This window comes from Adiantum capillus-veneris, unplaced genomic scaffold, assembly GCF_014529385.1.
Source record: "Adiantum capillus-veneris isolate H3 unplaced genomic scaffold, ASM1452938v2 Hic_scaffold_325, whole genome shotgun sequence".
Lineage (NCBI taxonomy): Eukaryota > Viridiplantae > Streptophyta > Polypodiopsida > Polypodiales > Pteridaceae > Adiantum > Adiantum capillus-veneris.
The window spans coordinates 6,491,023-6,515,914 of record NW_028221436.1 but is presented as its reverse complement, the minus strand read 5'-3'; the positions used below and the strand labels follow the sequence as shown (position 1 = coordinate 6,515,914).

At 38.7% G+C, this 24,892-nt stretch overlaps 1 non-coding gene across 1 annotated transcript; it reads right to left on the bottom strand.

Moving 5' to 3' along the window:
* Positions 1 to 7,735: 7,735 nt before the first annotated feature.
* On the bottom strand, positions 7,736 to 7,807 carry TRNAN-GUU (transfer RNA asparagine (anticodon GUU)). The gene has a single exon. It is a non-coding gene; the product is annotated as a tRNA-Asn (tRNA).
* Positions 7,808 to 24,892: the final 17,085 nt, after the last annotated feature.

Sequence of the window (24,892 nt, the reverse complement as noted above, 5' to 3'; positions counted from 1 at the left end):
TTTATATTTTGAAGGAGGGTTAGAGCACAAGCTGTATACCAAACCTTCTTTAAGAAGATATATTTTGATCCAATGAAAAGGAAAAGTAAGGTCCGTACGGTGGAGCAAAAAGGAGAGGATAACGACTGTCACAATCTCACGTCATCAGTTTCCCCATCTCGAATTGAGAAGAACGAAGAATTGGAATATCCTTCCGGGATTTCCTAATTGAAAAGAGTACTACTAATTTGATTCGCTGAATTCTTGTAACCTTTCAATCTTTTGGGTAGAAGGAGTTGGGAGTACATTCCTCATTTTGCAGATTCTATGTTGTCTTGTTAGATACATGCAGTTAATATGGATGTGTATCATCCAAATAAGCTATCTAGCTTAACAGATGGATCTCGTTCACATTTGGGGAGCCCCTTAACAAAAGCAAGTGGCAAAAGGGGCGGACGTAGCCAAGTGGATCAAGGCAATGGATTGTGGATCCATCACGCGCGGGTTCAATCCCCGTCGTTCGCCCATCCGAGTAATTCAATACTACTGCTCCCCCCCTTAAGGCAGGGAAAATTTGCCGAGTTGGGTGGGATATATGCGGGTCTCCTCGACAATAACATCTGAGAATTCCCATTTCATTCCAGCTTCGGATGCAACTATTTACGGAAAGAACCAGACTCGTCTGATAGATTTCCTCCATCACATCTTGAAATGTTCGAAATTCTCAGTATAATAAATATGGGAAATAGATAGATAAGTAGTCTCAGAACTAATATGGGAAAAAAGCTATGGTAAAAAAGGTGATAGAAAAAGGAAGAGGAGTAAGGGGCCGAGATTATTCATCTAAAGTTTGGGACTTCTTAGAAATCGATGCATTAAACTACTTCTCCGAATCATTGAAAAACCACTATCTCGAAGAACTTGTAGTTAGTCCAGCTTCCACTGCTGAACCTTTCATCAGATTATCTGACTTGTGATTTCTAAGTTTACTGTTTCTACGTAATCTGCGTCATTCAATAATGAGGGGTAGTGGCCACCCTGGAAATGCTGATGTTGCTGGCGATACCAATTTTTATGCATTGCCTGAGTTACAAAAATTCGATTGATAGGGGTTTTGTATTAGCAAAAGTCATTGATGGAGGTGAGGGGATAAGAAAGAAACAGACGGAAAATTATGGCAATTTCTCCTACGATTGCTTCCTCCAATTCAAGAGATTTTTATCCGTCGGAAGAGATGGGAAGAGAGAAATACTGGAGCCCTACTACTTAGGTTTGAACAAAGATATTTCAATTTCTGCAAGTTCTTCAAAGGAGGAAAGAGAAATCCGTTATGATGTCACGACTCCCTTGCCTTCCGGTAGGTGGAAGGCACGCATAATGAGGAGGGATTCCCTACTATTTGGCGGGGATAGATTCAAGGGGAAAACTGAAGGGATTCAAGTGGTTCGTGGGGGTAGGTATCTGCAAGATTTAGTTAGGTTTTTCAAATTCTATAAAAACTTGGTAGTTTCCAAAAACGGAAGTGACTGCCACCAAAACAATTTTGATTCGTTGCTTCTCCGGGAAATCTGTGACAAGCAAGATCTGGGTCGGTTACAAGCAATACGGTTGGGAAACAATTCATTAAGTTCCGTAGTATTGTACCCCTTTGAATCTGAATCCGCAGATTCAGCCGATCCCCGGAGGGACGGATCGGCATTTCCCTCTGAGCAAGAAGTCTTTTCCAACTTGTATTCGTTTACGTCTCGTGAGAAAACAATATTGTTTCGCAACTCTATATCTGGATTAGATTATGGAGAAGATGAGGGAGGCTTTCCCGTTCTACATGCTTATTCACAAGTTAGAAATCAATTAATAAACCGACTCACCAACTTCCTTTCGATAATTAGGAAATCAAACCTTCCTCTTGGTGGGAAAATAGTTATTGACGTCAGTAATAGGATCAAATCCGAGAGAGTCTTTTTTCCATCGGGAATGAAAAAAAATATGCCGTTTACCAAAATATCTGGCAAGAAACTTAGGTTAGCAAGTGGCGGATACTTCGACTTCGTTGAGATTTTCCCAACCTATTTTAAAGCATCCTTAGAGATACCTAGGGAAACAACTAATCAAAATGGAAATACTAATTTTTTAGACGAATTGGAAGGAGGGGGGAACCTAGATTCAATTTATTCTCTAGTTAGATTATATGGGCGAAATAGAATCATACCTCTCTACTCAACATACATATTTCTTCTCCACGATTATTTTTGTGCGTTATCCACTGAATATTTCTTCCGAATCAAATATTGGTTGGATGGCTGGACGGGTGGCAGAGTATACATCAGTTTCACGGGAATTGCAACTGAAGAAACAGTATTCAAGTGGAAGGATGACGTAGAGCGTCTATCGAACGAATATGTTACCTCCCATATTGGTCAGTGTAGGAATGTTCAATCAAATCTGTATAGACGGCTCGATGCAACACGGAATTTGTATGTTTCGCCTGTTAAGAAATTCTTGGGAGAAGCAATGAAGTACAACTTGGCAGAATTAATCTGCCGTGTGTCACTAGTGGGAAACGAGTTGCTAAATAAGACTGGTGTCAGTCTCCGTAGTACCAATAGACATACCAAGAAATATTTTCACCGATTTCTCGATGTGTTATTTCTTTCCAAAATGATTGTTGCTGAGGCTACTCGCCAGAAAATTCTGATAGATACCGTTGATTACTGCATCGAAAAATTGGACGACATAGATTTTGAAAAATTGAACAAAATGGATCGTATTGAGCTTGATTTTTTCTCAAGTTTATCCGATGGTTACATTGACGAAGAGATACTTCTTTTCAAAACAATTCTTGAAGAAAGAAAAAGTTTCTTAGTCGAGTCTAGACTGTTAACAAGTGAAAAATCGGTAGGCTCCTCGACTGCGCTAAAACCTGCGTCGAATTTCACCTCTCTCGGGTTGTCTTGCATCGAAGCTATCCGAGCAGGATTCTCGGGTGAGGCTCTTTCTATTATGGGGAGACAAAATTGGAATCTGTTTGTGTGTGATTTAAGCCGTGGGGGGAATTCAATTAGGAATATTGGTGAGAGTCTTCCAAAAAACATTTCCGATCAAATGGATGAAATAAACAACTCACCTATACGGAGCCGGGCTGGAAACAACTTTATCCAGAGAATCAAAAGGGTTTTCTTCGTCGGGAACTGTAGCAATAGTTATCTCGACGTGTTAGAAAACTTTTATTTGAGCTCCGACGAGAAAGCCATCTCCTCATCTGATATCCTTTCACTTATTCACCTCCAATTGTCAGATTCGTTATCATCCAATTTTTCGAAACAAACGGCAGGGGAGGTAGCTGATCACTTACTCACACCAATTCAACTTATTTCGCCTAACCTGCATGAATCCGCGACCATAGTAACTCATTTGGATGGACTTCCCAATTCTATTTCGGATCTGAATGGGTTACTGGCAAGTTTGAGCTCATCCCCCCGTGAAGCGACAGACTCGTTCCTATTTTCGTGTAGTAATGATGGAGTTTCTTTGGAGGAGGCGTCGAGAAACTCCGACTCGTGGTCGGATCATCAGCGAACCCAACCTCGTCGGAATCTGCTGGTATTAGATCGAGTCAATTCGGAGAAGTTTTTCAAAGATGGATTAGACTCGAGAAATGGTTCCCCCACGAGTCAAGTCTATCGAAACGGGTTGTCTATTGAGTATTTTTGGGAACCGAAAAAATTGGATACACCTTATTGGTCGCTAAGATTCTCATTATTCAATGGCGTAACATCAAGATTTATAGCGGGATCAATTGGGGAGGATGTTACCCGCCAAGATGCGGGTTCGCAGATTCATCTGCCCGGGAAGAAGCTACTTGCCCGTCCCATTTCATCAATTTCAATGAATTATCAGAAGATTTGAACAGATATAAGATCTCTTGGATTTTCTGGAGAGACAGTATCGGCGAAAATTGGAGCTTATTGGGAGATTATATACCCCTGTTTTTTACCCCCACCTGGTGGAGATACTTCTGCGATCTAATTACAAAAGCATATCCGGAAATAGTACTTAAGATAAGTTACGACTCAAATCATGATCTTCGTAGAATTTCTGAAGGAATTGCTAGGGGTTTAGTAGGTAGCGCGAAGGGCTATTTACTCCGAAGCCTGCAAAGGCTAGGATTGATATTCGGAAACAATTCTATTAATACTATATCATCCGAGACAGATCTTCTCATTCTCGAAAAAATCCCTGATAAAGCGGAGATTTTACATCCGGGGAATGGTCGGTATCTCAATTTTCCAATAGGCCTATCTCCTATTGCTGCATCCTCTCAATATTACTTGTTCTCCTGTCATTGAAACATCCTTTGTCTGCCGTTTCGGGTTCCAATTCCTTTCATTTGTGGAAACGTTTTGCTACTATTGACTATTTAACAGACCCAATGCGTGGATCCTATTTGAGAAAGGTAATGTATTCCCCCCCGACAAGCTAAATGTTAACAAGAGATCTACTAATTCATTCTCTCAATAGATTCTTGAATTGTGTAAGTAATATACTTTTTTTCCTTTTCGTGAAAAATGAAATTGATTCGTGGATATTTCGTAGAGAAAGCTCTGATATTTTAGATAGTAATAAAGAACTACTGACTCAACATTTGGTAACGACTAAGATTCTCTACAGGTATGCATCGAAATCAAAATTCAATTATGATTTATCGAGCAACAAGATTTTTCATGAACCTTACCCGCAAGATAGATCCAACGTTTTGGCATACTTACTTCAATTCTGGCAAAATGATCTATTGGGTCACAAGATTCGTAAGTTGGATCCTGCGGAGAAGTGGGCTTTTTCCGCCCTTGGGAGAGATATTCTATTTTCGGCAACAACAAGGCGAAGAGACAGTCTACTAAATATGCCATGTCGTGACATACCTATTTCACTCCAATCGGGATTATTACCATCCAAAGGAATTTTGCTAGTAGGACCTGTAGAAACTGGCAGATCCTCTCTTATTAGAGATGTAGCATCCAACTCCTACTTTCCAGTGGTGAAACTACCACTCAAAAAATTCATATACAACCGATCTTTTTTCAATAATGTACGTGGAAATTTCATCTCGAAAGAGAGCGTACACCGATTAAATATCGTCTTTGAAATAGCGAAAGAAATGTCTCCTTGTACATTATGGATTCAAGATATTCATGAATTGAATATTTGTCGTTCGTATAATAAGCTAGAAGCTGATCCCAAATTTCTACTTTGCCAAATATGAAGAGTATTGGTCACAAGCTCGGCAACTCCGACATCCGCGAGAATGTCGTTATTGCCACGACTCACGTACCTGCGAGGATAGATCCAGCTTCAGTAGCTCCGAATCGGTTAAACTAATTAATAAATTTTCGGAGGTCCAATGGGCGTCAACGTCAGAAAGAATTGTCAATTCTATTACGTATCAAAGGTTTCGAGGTAGGGGCTAATCCGACTCTTCTTGAGAGTACTGTGTCTGGAACTGCAGGTTATAGTAAACGAGATTTACTTCTTCTCGCTAATGAAGCGTTATTGATAGGTACTTCCAAAGGGAGAAAGTTTGTATGTAGCAACACAATTGGATTAGCTTTGCATAGGCAACATTCGACTGTTAGTGATATGGGCAATGAGATGGAATCTAATTCTGAATGGGAAATCTCTTCCTACAAGATGGCAGAAGTAAAGAATAGTTTGACAGATATTTCTCTCACAACTTTTCCATTTATTGGTCGTGACGAGTTAAAAATGCGATTTTATTACTTGTCTAACTGGTATGTGGAACCTTCAACAACCGAATCAACAATTGATGAATTCACTATGTTTTTGCATCTCCCAGAGCTAATAGCCAAATTAGTAGCTCGCGATTCGTTCCAAATGGATAGGGGAAAAGAAGATAATTTCATTGTTATCGACAAACTCGTAGAGAATGACTTAAACCTAGCTTGTGGCGTCCTAGAAAACCTCTCGAATAATTTCCCACGTCCGGAAATTTGTAGGGGAGAGAGCCGGCGCAGTAATAGTTTTCCTCCCCCTCTTCCTATTGGAAAACCCAAGTATTGCTCAGGTGTAACCTCTCTAAGTCGCTCTTCCAAATCTCTGAAAAGAGGGAGAATTAGTAGTCTAACCGATTTCGAGATGCAACAGTCACCCGAATTAAGAAACTCAGCGGCAGAGATATCGCGTGAGATTACTTGGTCCCGCAAGGCTTGGCGTCTCCGTTTCCTGCGAAGCGGGACTTACGAATTGATGGGGGTATTATCCGAACCCAACCATTTGTATAACTTAATTCTTCTTTACTACAATCAGAATTACATACCCCAACAAGATTTTGAATTCAGTAAGATTAGGGGAAAGAGAAGTAAGTGGCGCGAGAAAAGCGGGTATCTTTTCAGCTTCGAGAAATCTGTCACTAATGGAACAGATAATTCCATTAAAAGATTGGAAAACCGATTGGATAATATGTTGTTACGTGAGCAATTTCTCGAATTGGGAATCTCTGGCGATTCATCTAATGAGTATGAAACACATTGTGATCGATTGAATGAAATGACTCGACTCTTCGGGGGGCGCTTCATCTGGGACCCCATGCTTCTGTTCCAGCCAGACCCTAACATTCCTTCCCTGCGCCGCAACTTGTTGTCAACGAAAGAACTGGCACGGAGGCTTCACACCATTTACGGTATGAGAAGGCAGCGCCTTCAGAAGATGTCAAATAATAAAATTAAAGATTTTTTCCTCTATAGCGAAGAGAATCCAAAATTGAAACCCGACTCATCTCTCAATCGGCGGAATAATCTTCCTCTGGAAGAGGAGGAGCGAGATTCCGAATACGTCAGGGAAACCTCTTCCGTAGATATACATCTGCAATATCCGCAGATATTTACTCCCGTTCGTTTGGGTTGCTACGCGGTAGCGGAGGATTTCCCGGAACGATTTCTTCGGTTTAGGCTTCTGGTTCATAGAAACAAATGGCTGAGACGGAACCGTTCCCCATTTCGGGATTTTCTTATTTATAATATGTTGCTTGAAACTTATGAATATCTATCCAATCCGTTTCGGTTTGGTAAAGCATCACTGGATTGAACAATGAAACAATTCCTTCATGAAAGTTCGATGTCATGAAACAACTGTTGTTTCCTCACCTAGATACTCCCCACTCCGTTTAGATCTCTAGCCATAGAATTGGAAGCCAACTCACTCAGTAGGAGGAAGATCTCTATTTTCCTTTTACTGATACGGAAAATCTAATTATAGCATTTCAAAAAGAAAAGAAGTTGGAGAACAGTTACTATAGGAATTAGGAGTCTCTCCACTGAGAGGTAGGATTGGAAGGAGTGATATAGGTTATTCCGCAGGAATTATGCGAACGAAGACAATTCTTTGTCTTCCCAATAACTATCCTCGATAAGATTTTGGATTTCCCCCCCCCCCCTCACCCTCCCCAAGTAGCTCCAAGGATCTCATTGAGGCGTCGAAATCTAAGAATTTCCACTTTAAATCAATCCGGTGTATCGAATGACTGGAATGGGCCAATTAAATTAGTCAAGTGGGGGGGGGGGGAGAACGGAACGTGCCAATATTCTCGTTTCCATTCGTTGGTGTCGAGGCCTAAAATAGCGCGATAGCAAACCATTCAGTGGTTGGTGGGTCACGCCAACTTGATTTGGCATATGTGTGATGTGAAATACAGCTCTCCTAATCCTAATTAGTATTAGTGGAAATTCTTGACGTAGATACGGATCTCCCCGGATAGGATTCGAACCTACGACCAATCGGTTAACAGCCGACCGCTCTACCGCTGAGCTACCGGGGAAAATGGTAGGGGATTCAGTCCCATACACACTTGCTTGAATACCTTTTTTCCAGAAGCCAATTCCAAATCTGGAAGGAGTTAAGCTTTCTTTGCCATTGCAAAAACTTTGCGTACTCCCTAGCCCCCATTCATTATAGGGGGGGTAGTGGCGATAGCAATCCCATTCGAATGGAGGGGCCCCCAAATCATGGGCGTGGGAGGGTGGGGGGGGGGTCAACCGGCCGAGACGAGGTCAAGATCAACCTGGCAAGCCCCTCCCAAGATTCGTATTGATCAATCACCAATGAGTGGTTTCTATTCCCCCCTTCCGGGAGGCGTAGTAGAATAGTTGCGGGATTCTTCCTCCACGTTATTTTGAGGACTAGAATTAGGGGGAATAGAGGAAGCAAAATAGAATTAGAAAGATGGGGAAGATGAAAAATAGTCGGGAGAAATGAACGCGAATTGGAGTTTCGTGAAACGAAAGTAGCAGTTTATGGAAAAGGTGGAATTGGAAAATCAACAACTAGCTGTAATATATCGATAGCTTTAGCCAGAAGAGGAAGAAAAGTCTTACAAATTGGATGTGACCCAAAACATGATAGTACATTTACACTAACAGGATTTTTAATACCTACAATTATAGATACTTTACAGGTGAAAGATTACCACTATGAAGATGTATGGCCCGAAGATGTGATTTATAGAGGTTACGGCGGGGTAGATCGTGTAGAAGCTGGAGGACCCCCTGCAGGAGCAGGATGCGGCGGGTACGTTGTGGGAGAAACGGTAAAACCTTTGAAAGAATTAAATGCTTTTTACGAATATGACATCATTTCATTCGATGTTCTGGGAGATGTTGCTTGCGGGGGATTTGCCGCTCCCTTAAATTATGCGGATTATTGCATTATTATAACTGATAATGGCTTCGACGCTCTATTTGCGGCAAACCGTATTGCCGCTTCAGTTAGAGAAAAATCACATACCCATCCCTTGCGACTAGCGGGTCTAGTTGGAAACCGAACATCCGGAAGAGATCTTATTGATAAATATGTAGAAGCTTGCCCCATGCCTGTACTAGAGGTATTGCCCTTAGTAGAAGATATTCGCGTATCGAGAGTGAAAGGAAAAACCTTGTTTGAAATGGCTGAATATCAACCGAATTTAAATTATGTTCGTGATTTTCATTTGAATATAGCAGATTAAATCTTATCCGAGCCAGAGGGAGTCGTGCCAAGGGAAATTCCAGATAGAGAATTGTTTAGCTTGCTCTCTGATTTTTATTTAAATTCCACCTTTACAAATGAAAGTGATGGTGGATATGACCACCAAGATGTTCCGCTTGACTTTACAATTATTCGATGATGAAGAGAGTAAATCTTTGTGTCTATACATAGATGGATTTACATCCACACTTTTCTAATCTAAGGAAACACTTTCATGAAAACTCCGGAGACTCTTGCTTTCGAATGTGAAACCGGCAATTACCATACGTTCTGCCCAATTAGTTGTGTAGCTTGGTTGTACCAAAAAATTGAAGATAGTTTTTTCCTGGTAGTGGGTACAAAAACTCGTGGTTATTTTTTGCAAAATGCTCTTGGAGTGATGATTTTTGCCGAACCTCGATATGCAATGGCAGAATTGGAAGAGGGCGATATCTCAGCTCAGTTAAATGATCAGAAAGAGTTGGAAAAGATTTGCTTACAAATAAGAGACGATAGGAATCCCAGTGTTATCATTTGGATTGGCACTTGTACTACAGAGATAATAAAAATGGATTTGGAAGGTATAGCGCCAAAATTGGAAAAACAAATTGGAATACCTATAATAGTTGCACGAGCAAATGGATTGGATTACGCCTTCACTCAGGGGGAAGATACCGCGTTGGCTGCCATGGCGCATCGCTGTCCGGAATACAAACATTGCACAACGAACTTGAAGAACCGGACTGATGAAATGGCGCGTATTGATAATCATACTACTAACAAATCTCCCTTTGAAGCGAGTAAATTGACAAGATTCAATTTAGTGCTTTTTGGTTCTTTATCCTCCAGTATAGCTTCGCAACTGAATTTAGAATTGAAACGCCAATCAATTTCTGTTTCAGGTTGGTTACCTTCGCAGAAATACGAGGAACTCCCCGGCTTAGGAGAGGGTATCTATGTTTGCGGAGTGAATCCTTTTCTGAGTCGTACAGCAACAACATTAATGCGTCGCCGGAAATGTAAGTTAGTTGGAGCACCTTTCCCAATTGGTCCGGATGGCACACGCGCCTGGATCGAAAAAATTTGTTCAGTTTTTGATATTAAGTCATACGGTCTAGAAAATAGGGAAAGTGAAATATGGGAAAATGTCAAAGATTATATCCAGGTAATAAATGGTAAATCCGTATTCTTTACGGGAGATAATTTATTGGAAATTTCTTTGGCAAGATTTTTAATTCGATGCGGAATGATTGTTTACGAAGTAGGAATTCCCTATATGGATAGACGATACCAAGCTGCTGAGCTTTTGTTTTTACAACATACTTGCCGGAAGATGAAAACACCCCTACCCCGGATTGTTGAAAAACCCGACAATTATGGACAGATACAACGTATGCATGAGCTTAAACCACATTTGGCTATTACGGGAATGGCTCATGCTAATCCTTTGGAGGCTAGAAATATAGATACCAAATGGTCAGTTGAATTCACATTTGCACAAATTCACGGATTCAGTAGCGTTCGAGACATCCTCGAACTAGTTACTCGTCCGCTGCGACGTAGGGTGTTTTATACCCCAGGTTTTCGCAGCTTATCAAAACAAACGACAGGAGATTGATTAAATTTTTATTTAATCTTCTTTTTAAAAATTACATAACAATTGGTAGCGAATCACTATGAAGAGATATTTAACTCCGTTTACTCAATTCCTTAATCAATAATTTTGTCAATTCCACAATTTTGAAAACGATTAAGGAGGGAAATCATACTTTTTTTTTTTCAAAATTTCCCGGAATCACTTGAATAATCTTGCATTTCCGCGTATAATAACGTTAATACTATTGGTACTGGTAGAAATAGAAGTAGATTTAAAGGAAATGTTGGAAGGTAGAGTTTTAAGAAAGATTTTAATAAACAAGCAATAAGTACGTGAGACTACAAACAATTAGTAAAATTTTCTACACATCAAAAAAGCTGCAACGAATACAAAGATATTGTTGTCACTGCCCTGGCCAAAACTGATGGATCCCTATATGCTACTTGGTTTCTACTATGGGTTACTTACAACATTACCCGTGGGACCTTCGCAAATCCTATGTGTGAGATCTTTTCTTTTGGGTGGGAATCTAAGTGGGCTAATTTCTATCAGTGGGTCGGTATTGGCACAACTAATAACTGCATCATCAATCTACTGCTCGCCAATTTATCTATTACTGCTAAGGCCACATTTACTAACTATTGTGGCAATACCGTATACACTTCTCTTTTGTCTGGTAATCAAGGATTTTCCAAATTATCAGATTTTGCGTCCCGTGACATCATTACGTGACTCACGAGTAGCTAGATTATTTTTGATAAGTTTCTTTTTTCAAATATTGAACCCAATAATGTTACCAAATAGTGTGTTAACAAGACTGATTTATCTATACTTCTTCAGGTATAGCACCAATACAGTTTTTATGGTATCTACTTTTATGGGTTGGTTAACTGGTCAGGCAGCATTCAATTTTTTTTCTAGACTACTTTTAAGTCGGGTGAAAGGGGATTCCCCGATATTATATCTAGTGGCGAAACGTTTTATATATGCAACTTTTAGTATTGTTTCCATCTCATATGCTGTGGCATATTTGGGTAGAGCTCCGGTCTCTTTTTGGACCAAAAAGTTCATGAATGAATCTCATGATAGAGAAATGAATCTTTGGGAAATTGCTGAATATTCGGATCTATTGTGGTGGTTTTTTAAACCGTGGCCCACTTCTTTTTTTGATCCCTCTAGGGCAAATCGGAGTAATCGATTTGTCAAAAATCGTCGATTCCACATGAATAATACTTTTTATAAGGGGAGAACATCCACATACTTTTTTGAAAAATGTTTAACTGATGGTAAAGAGAGATTATCTTTTCTAGCATTGCCCAGTTTGTCAATTTTTGGGAAAGAAATGTATCAATCGATGGCAAAGTCCCGTAGATCTTTTGGAATCCGTTTATCATATCAAAATTGGGTTTCAAAAAAATTAGCGAAAACAAAATTCTTTGAGAAAGAATTAACGGATCAAATCAAGTTGTTAGACACTGGTTCTTCATTCTCAAAGACGATGAGTAGAAAAACAAGATTGATGGGCGGTAAAAGGAGGAGAATACCCCGCACCTATGACCCCTTTGTCAATAACTTCCGCATAAGAATTCCAGTTTCACAGACATTTTTGTTAGAAGATGACTTGGGTTTGAGTCTATGGGAATGGGATAAATTGGCGACGGAAAGAAAAAATAGAAAGGCAAAAAAAACTGTCAGGATAAATGCTATCAAGGATAAGATTTTCACAAAAGATCGGAGATGGAAACATGGATATGGAAATCCGCTACCGTGGGAACCTTTGCCGTCGAGAAGTAAACGCATGTTCTATTTTATATTTGAAAATCGAGCTTTATACGACTACGATCTACAAAATATCTTGAAAAAGATAAAATCTTCGCCCACACTCGATGTTACTTGGAAAGAAATAATGGATTTAGATTATGAAGACCATATCTTATTTTTGACCTACTTAGAGGTGGGATGCTGTCACCGATTTGGTTGGATATCTCCACTCAAAGCCTTTTTGAGAAAAAGTTCTAAGAGTTTGTCAAATGTAGAACGGAGAATACGCAGACTAAATAAAATTGGGAATTTGAGTATGGATCTGGCTCGATATACTATCCTGTATTTTGAAAATAATTTTGATATACCGGGAGGAGACGGCGATTTTCGCTACAGAAAATTGCGTAATGTGGGTATCACTTTCGCAAAAGGAAAGCCCAGATCAGAAAGATTAATGAAGCGATATGCAAAAGTATCTGATTTCCGTAGAAAATTTCTGAAGGGCTCTATGCGTTCTAGGAGGCGAAAGACCTTGCTCTGGAAAGCACTTCAAGAAAAAATACGTTCGTCTTTTTTCCTCAGATCAGCAGAAAGGACAATCTTGTTTCAATCACTTATTGAGCGACTGACAACTTCAAGCCGTGAAGAAAAATTTAGTGAGTTGGAAAAAGACACGGATTACGAATTTCAGAAACAACTACTAGATATCTCTTTATCAGCGAAAAGGAGTTTAATCGGTGAATCGAAGCTTACTCGTTCAGCTATAGCAGCTAGATCAGACATAGGTCCTATCCATAATGGAAGGGGATATATGCTAGTTTTTCAATCCAGATTTCGAAAGTTTATTAAACTACCAGTACTTATAGTCTTGAAAAATATCGGACGTATTTTACTCCGTCAAAATTCCGAATGGAATAAGGACTGGACGGGATGGAAGAAAGAAATTCATATCAATTGTACGTTTGATGGCGAAGACTTTTCACAAGATGAGTTACCTCCACGATGGTTAAGAGAAGGTATTCAGATAAAAATTGTGTATCCGTTTCAACTGAAGCCTTGGCACACAGATGGGAATGAAAAACAACATACTCTTCAAAGAAAACACAAAGAAATTGGATCTAAAAGCCGGGAATTGAAAAGCAAAAGGAAATTGAAGCAAAAGAAGCACAAATTTACTTATTTAACTGTTTTAGGGTATCAGACGGATATACCTTTTGGAACTATTCAAAAGAAAACTTCTTTTTGGAAACCTGTTCGGAGAAAGTTAATTCGGATTTGTAAAAGAAGCTTGCCTCGTCAAATTAAACAAGCCTATCAATTTATTCACTCTAGGTTCGAGAAAGTATCAAAATTGAATTCAACTCCATCGAAGAAATTGAATCTTATTTCCAATCTAAGACAAGGTGGAAAATTACTAAGTGACTATAGTCTGGATGAGAAAAGTTGGATGAAAACCTCATCTACCAATTACGTAAATGAAAAGACAAAACCTAACTGTAATGTAATTTCAAACAGTGAGAGATTTATTGCTATTGGTGGGGAAATGAGTCCGGCTAATGTTACTCGTAAACAACTTGTTACTCGGGACCAGGTAGAAAGAGAATTTTTAATGAGTATCGTTGCAGTTGACTCCAAAAACCTTTTGGACGAAAAAATAGATGACCCATATTCCAAAATAACTTCGAAGGATTTGGAAACAGGCGATACTACATCAGGTGACATAAATCTTGTGAATTCCACCAAATTTGAACGGAAGCAATTGGTCGATTCCGAGGAAGCAGGATTAAGTTTATATTTACTTGTCAGAGAATTAATTGAAACATTTGTTTCAGTACTAATAAACTTGCCTTTCACAATTAACAGGATTTTTGTTCATTACTTCACTGAATTCCTCGCGTTGTATACAAAATTGGCAGGGATATTGGATAACATTAATGAGGGAAGCAATTTATCAACAAGAAGTAAATCGTTGCAATTTGACTTGCCATCTCAAACCTGTATTTATATTGATATGTGGAACATCGGTATGAGGGGCAGCTTAAACCTGGATCTGTTAGTTAATGATAAAAGAAGTAGCAGTAATTGCGGAGTAAAAAATAGACAGAGTGGCATCTATGTTGAAACCGACGGTGTATCAAACCTATATCAACCCAAAATGTACGAGAAACAAACTCCCGTCCATTACAATTTAATCGCGACAAAATTTCTGAGTCCTGAAATAAGAAATAATCATGTAAATGATTTAACAATGTGTTTTGATACGGAGACTGGCAAAACTGATGAAGAGTTTTTTGATGAAAAGGTTGCGAGGTCTATAGAGAATTGGGGATTTTTGAATAAATCTTGCAAATTGGATGAAATTAATTGGAATGAATGGTTATATTCTCTCTCCAGATATAACTTACCATTAACAGCCTGGCGCAATATAGCACCTCGGAAGTGGAAAGTTTGCTTGAGTGAACTTAGTAGTATTGAGACAAATACGATAACTGAATTGAAAGATCAGGTATCTCAAAACAAGCTACACAGTTATTATTCCATATACACAAAAAAATCTTTCCTCAGGAATAAAATTAGTAATTTTAGTAAACTGCGTAAACATAGAAACCTGCTACAAAACCTAACTGATTCCGTACAAAATGGCGATGTGGAAAATTTATCTGTGCAACGAGATATTATGGAGCAAAGGTTTCATTGCAAGAGTTGCATTCAAAAAAGTAGTAGAGGAGGAAGAAACAGAATTAGCAAATTTGTTCACTTTCTGAGTTCTAATGTGGAGAGCAAAAATAATTTGAATTTGCAAATTGATTTGCTATCGTGGTTAGATCCAGATATTGCAAAAACAAAAATATTTTTAAAAAAAAAGAAAAAGGCAAAGCAGTTAAAAAATCCTCTATTGAGAAATCACTACCGATACAGATATGTATTAGACATATCCGGCAGATTCCAAAAGGTATTGAATCAGTTGAATGATCTCACGTTAGATGAAAGAGAAGATGCGGACTACATTTTTCGATGGAAATTTAAATTTGAAACAGAATTGGAAAAATTTAGAAACTTAATTTCTCTCACGAGAATGCTAGGAGATGACCAAGATTTGATTACACTTTGTACAAATATTGAAGTAAATTCAGATTTGCTAAATTTGCAATTTAATGCAAAAACTAAACGTGATATGTTTCATAACTTATCTGTTGTTTCAGCCCATCGTTTGCGGCTAGTATTTGACGATCAAGATTTGTTGTATAAAATAATCAACCCTTTGCTAAAATTCAAAGGGAGATTAAGAGGTATATTTAGGAGACGTTTATACAGAAATGTATATAACGGTAGTTATATTTCCAATTTGTCACATATATTAACTGAACGAAATTGTAAACAGTCTTGCCTCTATAACATCGATGACCTTTTATCTCCGCGACGTAGGCGGGAATTTCGATTTCTCTATTGTCTATTGAGCCCAAAAATAGAATATTCCCAATATATATCAAGAATTAAAAAAATAGACAATGCTGAGAAAAAACAAACCCTTTACCATCTCCCAAGACCGATCAGGATTCAAAAGATTAAACGTTTTTTATGGCCCAGTCACCGATTAGAAGAAGCGGCCTGTACAGGCAGATCCTGCGTTGGCGTTATGACTGGAAGTCGATTTGTAACGCTTAGAATCCGAATGTATCCTATTCCTCTAAATTAAAAAACCGGGTGTGACATACACTCAGTTGCTAAGTTGAATTCTTGAAATTGAAATAGTTGGAAGTCAATTATCCACGAATTTGAATTTCATGGATAGGTTAAAGCATTTGCCGGTCAGATCAGATGCGGTAACTCAAGTCGTGATTATGGGGTGTGTGTGGGAATGTTTATACCACCCCCCCCTAAACAACTGGATTTTCATCTTAAGAGAATTAGTGCTGCAACTAGCAGTCAAACCCCTTATAATCGATGCAAGGCGGGGACGAAGTTGTGCTTACTACTAATATTACCATGAAAAAACAAGAATCTATTCACACGCAGCTTCCGGGTGAAAATGTAAATACGGGATTCACTGCTTCTCAGATTTACTACTCAACCTACCAAGTTTCGAAGCTTACTTCCCATTTGGAATTACACCCTAGGGACTATTCATCTCAAATAGGGTTATGGAAATTACTTGGTAGACGCAAGCGTCTCCTAGCTTATTTGTTCAAGAAAAATACGGGTTTATATGAAAGAGTTTTAACAAAATTAGGTATTCGTGGATTAAAAGTGAAAGGACGTTAGCGTGAAAAAACTATCTTTTTGCCTCCTCCAGGGGTTTGATTTATCGCCTATTGTAATTGGAGCAGTTGTCTCATTCTCGGGTCAACAGAGGTTTATGATATTTAGTGGAGAGGAAGCAATTTACGAGTATTCGTCTTGAAGATATTGATCCAGTTGTAGTAAGCATGGGTCCTCATCATCCCTCAATGCACGGTGTTCTCCGGCTTGTTGTTGCTTCGCAGGGTGAAAATGTTGTTGATTGTGAACTAATATTGGGATATCTGCATCGAGGAATGGAAAAAATTGCCGAAAATCGAACAACTTCGCAATATCTTCCCTATGTGACGAGATGGGATTATTTAGCTACTATGTTTACTGAAGCAGTTACGGTCAATGCACCGGAAAAATTGGCAAATATTCAGATACCCGAAAGAGCTAGTTACATACGCGTAATCATGCCTGAATTAAGTAGAATAGCATCTCACCTGTTATGGCTCGGGCCATTCCTAGCGGATATCGGTGCACAAACCCCCTTCTTTTATATATTTCGGGAAAGGGAGATGATTTATGACTTGTTCGAGGCGGCTACGGGTATGAGAATGATGCATAACTACTTTCGAATTGGGGGAGTTGCCGCGGATTTGCCATACGGATGGATCGATAAATGCTTGGATTTTTGCCAATATTGCCTGCCAAAAATCTATGAGTATGAGCGATTAGTTACGAAAAATCCTATTTTCTTAAAACGAGTGCAGGAGTAGGTTTCATAAACAGACAGGAAGCCATCAATTGGGGATTATCTGGACCTTCGTTACGAGCTTCAGGGGTTCAATGGGATCTCCGCAAAATTGATCATTATGAGTGTTATGATAAGCTGGATTGGCAGATTCAGTGGCAGGGGGAAGGAGATTCTTTGGCTCGATATTTAGTACGAATCGACGAAATGAAAGAATCAATAAATATTCTTCGACAAGCTTTAAAACTTCTCCCGGAGGTCCATATGAAAATCTAGAGGGTCGGCGTCTTGTGCAAAAGAAAGACAAAATAGATTGGAACGGTTTCAACTACCAGTTTGTCGGAAAGAAATCTTCTCCTACTCTCTAAATTGCCTAAACAGGAACATTATGTAAGAGTAGAAGCTCCTAAGGGAGAATTGGGAATTTTTTTAATTGGAGATGATAGTGTCTTTCCTTGGAGATTGAAAATTCGTCCACCTGGTTTTACAAATTTGCAGATTGTCCCTCAATTGATTAGGGGAATGAAACTCGCGGATATTGTGACAATATTAGGTAGTATAGACATCATCATGGGAGAGGTTGATCGTTAGAATGATAAATAGTACCGAATTTTGCAGAAATAAACTAATTCATCTTTTTGACGAGTTAGAAATTACAATGAATCTTTCCAAATCAATTTGGATTTTTGCTTCTACTCTTCTTCTAGTTTTGGGAGTCACGACGGGAGTTTCAGTAATTGCATGGCTCGAATGAAAAGTATCCGCGGGGGTTCAGCAACGAATTGGACCAGAATATGCAGGTCCACTAGGAATTATTCAATCCCTAGCTGATGGAATTAAACTTCTTTTAAAAGAAGATATCATTCCAGCTAAGGGTAATGCCTGGTTATTTGCCGCCGGACCGGCTGTCGTAGTCACACCAGTATTTATTACTTATTTGGTAATACCTTTTGGCCAACATATCATATTATCCGATTCGGGAATAGGTGTCTTTTTCTGGATTGCTATCTCAAGTATTGTACCCCTGGGTCTTCTTGTGGCAGGGTACGGTTCAAATAATAAATATTCTTTTTTAGGCGGTCTCAGAGCGGCGGCTCAATCTATCAGTTACGAAATACCCCTAGCTCTATGTGTACTGTCGATATCCCTACGTGCGATTCGCCAAGCACGAATGAAAAAGATAGAAACGTTTTTACCTTGTAATAACAGTAAAAATTTCGTTAGATGATAACCAAATAGTTATCTGGGTGAACTCAAACAGCGTTTTTGCAGTTGCGGAGTCAAACCCAATAGTTCGTGGACGAACTGAAAACTTATCCAAGCGATGCAAGAGGCATGATCCCAAGGCTGTGATTCACTCTCCAGTCTCGAAGCGGATGGGAAGAGGCAGTCAATTTCTGTTCCCCCTTGGAGTTACAAAAAGTGATGAGCAAGAAACACGAATATACGCAAGAGATTTTCGAGGCGGGGGTAAATTAAATAGTATACGTAGAACAAATTATTTGGAAAAAGAAGGGAATGAAGTTGGATATTTAGATCTATTTATAGATGTACCTATCTCTACCTTTCCCACATTTGTTCCCCTCCCCGCTTTACCATATGAAATAGACTCAGCTTCGGTAGGGATAACTGAGTAGTGTATCTACATCATTTCATTCTCGAGTATAACGCCATTCACTTGAATGATAATGTTTGGGACGAAATAACCCTCATTGAAATTCTGCAATTTAGGAGAAAAAGTGATGCAAACAAAGTTGGGTACAACCTTTTCTTTTTTAGATGCAGGGCTTAAAAATTACAATTTCTAGAATTGAGAAACTGGATGAGGTTGAGACAGATTCGGAAGCAAATTTATAGCAAACAGAATCTCATTGATTGGGGGCGTAGATTCTTATCTGCAATTTAGAGAATTTACTCCCTTCATGATCTCGATGGGGAGCCGTATGAAGATCTAAGTTCATGTACGGTTTTGAAATAGAGGCGGGAGAATCCGTCGACTATCTTTATCCGGTAGCTTGAGTACAGTTGATATAGTTGAGACACAATCCAAATATGGTTTTTGGGGTGGAATCTGTGGCGTCAGCCAATAGGATTTATAGCCTTTTTCATCTCTTCATTGGCAGAATGTGAGAGATTGCCATTTGACTTGCCAGAGGCGGAGGAGGAGTTAGTGGCTGGTTACCAAACTGAATATTCAGGAATAAAATTTGGCTTATTTTATGTTGGTTCTCACCTAAATTTGTCAGCTTCCTCACCATTTGTAGTAGTTCTCTATTTGGGTGGATGGGATTTCTCAATTCCTTTTGTCGAAAATTTTGGACAAATTGTTTCAACTTCAAGTGTCATTGACAAGTCTCTCGACACGTTGAAACCGATTGTAGAGGTTGCCACTACATTATCCAAATCCTATTTTTACCTATTTTTCTCCATCTTGACAAGATGGACTCTACCTAGAGTCAGGATGGATCAATTACTAGATCTCGGATGGAAATTTCTACTGCCCATTGCTTCGGGAAATTCGTTGCTGACAGCTTCGTTTCGAATATTACTCATAAGTTGACGCATCCGCCTCATTTTCAGTTCAAGTTAAAACTATTGAATTTAATGTATGGAAACAAACGCATTACCTGTCCTCCCCTGTCACATGAAAATGTGTATCGAAAAGTAAATTTGAAATTGGATTTATCAATTTTATGTTTTTGGCAATAATTAAGTTTCAAAATTATGGTCAACAAGTTCTCGAAGCCGCAAACTACATTGGTCAAGGATTTGCAGTTACCTTGGATCATTCGAATCGTTTACCCATAACTGTTCAGTATCCATATGAAAAAAAATTACCATCCGAACGATTTCGTGGACGTATCCATTTCGAATTTGATAAATGTATTGCCTGCGAAGTACGCGTTCGCGTATGCCCGATCAATCTCCCAGTTGTCGATTGGATATTCCTGAAAGATGTGAAAAAGAAAAAATTGAAAAACTATAGCATTGATTTTGAGTTTGCATATTCTGTGGGAACTGCGTTGAGTACTGCCCAACAAATTGTCTGTCGATGACCGAAGAGTATGAACTTTCCAGTTACAATCGTCATGAACTCAATTTTGATCAAACGGCTTTGGGGCGTTTACCTCCTCCCGCCTCTGAAGATGTTTCAATTCAATTAGTTTTGAATTCAAGAAATTCTTTTAGGAGAAAATCTTGAGAACAAGAAAACTTGGCACCCAAGTCATAATTTGCCACACAAATTACCTGCTCAAATAATTTTTGGATAATCTGTCTGCTCAAAAACTGTCGAATAAAGATTAAAAATAAAAAAAAAAAAGGAAAAATTAAGTATTCACTATGAAAAAATTCAGCTGAAACACTTAAGTAATTGTGTCTAACGAATATCTCAGAATTAATTCACGATTTTGTTTTAGCACCGGTAGAATTGGGTATCCTGCTGGGAAGTTTAGGCGCAGTATCACTTGTCAATACAGTTAATTCCGCTTTTTCTCCGGGGTCGGTTTTCACTTGTATATCTTTATTATACTTTGTTTCGAATGCAGATTTCGTAGCTGCTGCGCAGTTGCCAGTTTATGTAGGAGCCATAAATGTTTTAACCGTATTTGCCGTCACGATTACTGATGAACCGGCAGGTTCTGAGACTACTGCCCGTGGCATAGGCTATATCATTACTGCAGGGACTTGCACAATCCTTTTTTCAACATTATCTTTTGTGATTCACAATACTAAATGGTTTGACTTAAGTCTCATTCCTCAATCGGGAATTTCTACATCAGGCACACTCGGAAGTAATGTCCAACAACTTGGATATAAATTATTGGGAGAATTCGTAATACCATTCGAACTTCTCTCGATACTTCTCCTAGCTGCTTTAGTGGGAGCAATTAATCTAGCACGCAATGAAGATGCATTTATTGTCAATAAGAAATCAGCTGCTTCAGCACCCTACAAAAATTCTACATTTTTCTAACCGACGGAGAATTATTTAAATAGAAATTTATATCGAAGCCCCGGGAAAAAAAAAAAAAAGATAGATTGACTCATCAAAATGTTCGAGGAGAAATTTAATAGATCACGTTTGAACAAGGACTAATTCTGAGTGCTTATCTTTTATGTGTAGGTTTTTTCGGTCTAATTACGAGTAGAAATATGGTTAGGGCACTGATGAGTCTAGAGCTAATCTTTAACGCGATTACTTTAAATTTCATTACACTTTCAAATCTTTTTGACAACCGAGAGACTGGGGAAATATTTACATTATTTGTAATAGCCGTTGCAGCTGCTGAAGCTGCTACCGGGTTAGCTATTGCCCTTTCTATACATCGAAACAGGAGATCTACTCGTATCGATCAATCGAATTTGTTAAAATGGTGATTGATTGATAGGTTATACAGTTTTAAACACCTAGTTGTTGAATTTTCCCTCGGCGGCAATATTTTCACCTCAACAAATTAGTTTGATACTTTCTTCCAATTATATCTGCTAACTAACACCTTTTTTAGTTTACCATAACTTCAATATATAGCTTATCCCCCGAGTAGAAAAAAAAAAGAGAAATTTTTACAAAATAAAACTTAATTGGATAGATTTTGAAAGTGATGAAAAGAGCTTATCGGGAGTATTCGGCTATGGGGGGGGAAAATAGATTTTCTTTTTTTCAAGTAACTACTAGGAATTCACCATATTGATTTAAGAGGAGTAAACAGACTCAATGGCACATTCAGTGAAAATCTATGATACATGTATTGGTTGTACCCAGTGTGTAAGAGCATGCCCTACAGATGTGCTAGAAATGATACCGTGGGATGGATGCAAGGCAAATCAAATAGCTTCTGCTCCCAGAACAGAAGATTGTGTGGGATGTAAGAGATGTGAATCTGCCTGTCCAACAGATTTTCTGAGTGTACGTGTCTACTTGGGGGCTGAAACTACCCGTAGTATGGGTCTAGCTTATTAATAGGTAGGACTGAAAAGTTAATCCCTAAATCATTCATTTCAACTCATACCCAAAACTTCGACTTCCAAAGTTGGGTATGAGTCATCTCATTTGGCTTACACAGTCTCTATTAAAAATTATTTCTTTTTTAATTCATGATTAGTAATGTACCTCGGTTAACGGTAATCGTTTCCCTCCCAATTTTTGCTGGTCTGATGATTCCAATCCTGCCTCGTAATGGAAACAGAGTCACTCGATGGTATACTCTGGGTATTTGCATATTGGAATTTTTACCAATTACTTACATATTTTATTGTCATTTTCGAATCGATTATCAGTCAATCCAGTTGTTGGAAACCTTTAACTGGATAAACAATATCCATCTTCACTGGTCATTAGGAATCGACGGGCTTTCCCTCGGTCTTGTCATATTGACGGGTTTTGCAACTACTCTGGCAACCTTATCGGCTTGGCCTATCACTCGTAATACACGGCTATTTTACTTTTTAATGCTGATTATGTATGGCGGCCAAATTGGATTATTTGTTTCCCGAGACATTTTGCTTTTTTTCTTTATGTGGGAAATAGAACTCATTCCAGTCTATTTACTACTATGTTTATGGGGCGGAAAAAGACGTTTATACTCAGCCACGAAATTTGTCCTATACACAGCTGGTGGCTCAATATTTTTATTGGTGGCGGCTTTGACTATGAGTTTTTATGGTAGCGAGGTTCCTTCTTTTAATATTCAGGATTTGATACATAAATCATATCCCCTTTCGTTAGAAGTACTAATCTACGTAGGTTTCTTGGTGGCTTATGCCGTGAAATTGCCTATCTTTCCCTTCCATACCTGGTTACCAGATACTCATGGGGAGGCACACTACAGCACATGTATGTTATTAGCCGGAGTGCTGTTAAAAATGGGTGGATACGGACTTATTCGAATTAATTTGGAATTATTAACTCATGCACATTTTTTACTTGGATCGTGGATGATGTTATTTGGAGCGATTCAAATTATATACGCCTCCTTAATTTCAATGAGTCAGCGCAATTTTAAAAGAAGAATAGCTTATTCTTCCATTTCTCATATGGGTTTTGTAACCATCGGAATCGGTTCTTTTACAGAGACAGGTATTAATGGAGCTATATTACAAATGATTTCCCACGGTTTGATTGGAGCTGCCTTATTTTTCCTCGCAGGTACCTGTTACGACAGAACTCGAACTTATCTACTAGATCAATTGGGAGGGGCTGCTATTTCAATGCCTAAATTATTTACCATGTTTAGCACCCTTTCGTTGGCTTCTCTTGCATTACCGGAATGAGTGGTTTCGTGTCGGAATTGCTAGTTTTTTTGGGAGTTGTTACTTCTAATCAATATTCTTTTGCCTTTAAGGCGGGAATTACGGTGCTAGAGGGAATTGGTACGGTATTAACTCCCATCTACTTACTATCAATGTTACGCCAACTATTTTATGGTTACAGGTTTTTTGACAAATCAAATCCTTACTCAATTGATCCTGGTCCAAGAGAATTATTTATTCTAATTTGTTTTCTCCTACCAATACTAGGTATCGGTTTATACCAAATTTGATTTTATCTATTGGGAGTACTGAAATCCCTTCCCTCCCACTTACATGACTCAACGTTCTGAGCTAAAAAATGAGTACCTAGAGAATTTAGTACAAACAAATAAGCTTATTTGTACACCACCTCTATGGCATAGAAGCATGGGATAAAGAAAAGAGTTTCTTGGAAGGCTAATATAATAGATTCATACTGTACACGAAATAGCTGCAATTTTGTAATTGTTTTTATCTGCAGGAAATGGAGAGGCAGAAACAGACATTTGGAAAATACATCTATTTACTAGCAAGTCTGTTCCTGTTTCTCCTTTTAGGTTTTTGGAGTTATTTTGCTACCCTGCTGCTCCCCCAATTTCTCAATGTAGTTAAAATTTTTGTCAATTAATTTTTTTTTTTTTCAAACCACTTTTTTTTTAATCTCCCCCTTCCTTTTTATTTTCCTTCAATTTGCCAAAATTAACCTTCTGGTCTTTACGCTAACCATCCGTAATTATGCAATCCAACTCCTAATAAATTGACTCCCAAGAAACAAATCCAAACTAAGAAAAATCCCATAGATGCTGTCGTGGCCGGTCCCTCCCCCATCTTTCTCTTATCCACCTTTGTATGAAGGTAAGTAGCATATACTAACCGAGTTACCAACGCCCAAGTCTCTTTTGGGTCCCAACTCCAGTAAGATCCCCGAGCTTCATTAGCCCACACTGCGCCAGAAAGTATACCAATAGTCAACAGAGAAAACCCCAAACTTATTGTTTGGCAAGCCCACTTATCCAAGCAATTAATCAATTGGCACTTCCGTGAGTTGGAGATGAGGAAGTAGGAATAGTTTTCTGCACCGGTTTGTTTCCACAGATTCTTACGAGGGTTCATCAAAAAAAAGAAAGATTGTTTTTCAAACTTGTGTTCCAAAGTTACACTACCTACCTTGCCGTAGAATAAACTTAATAAAGTTATTGCTAGCGAAGACCCACACAATGAGGTTATATAACTAATCAACATCGCACTTACATGCGTCATTAACCACTGAGACT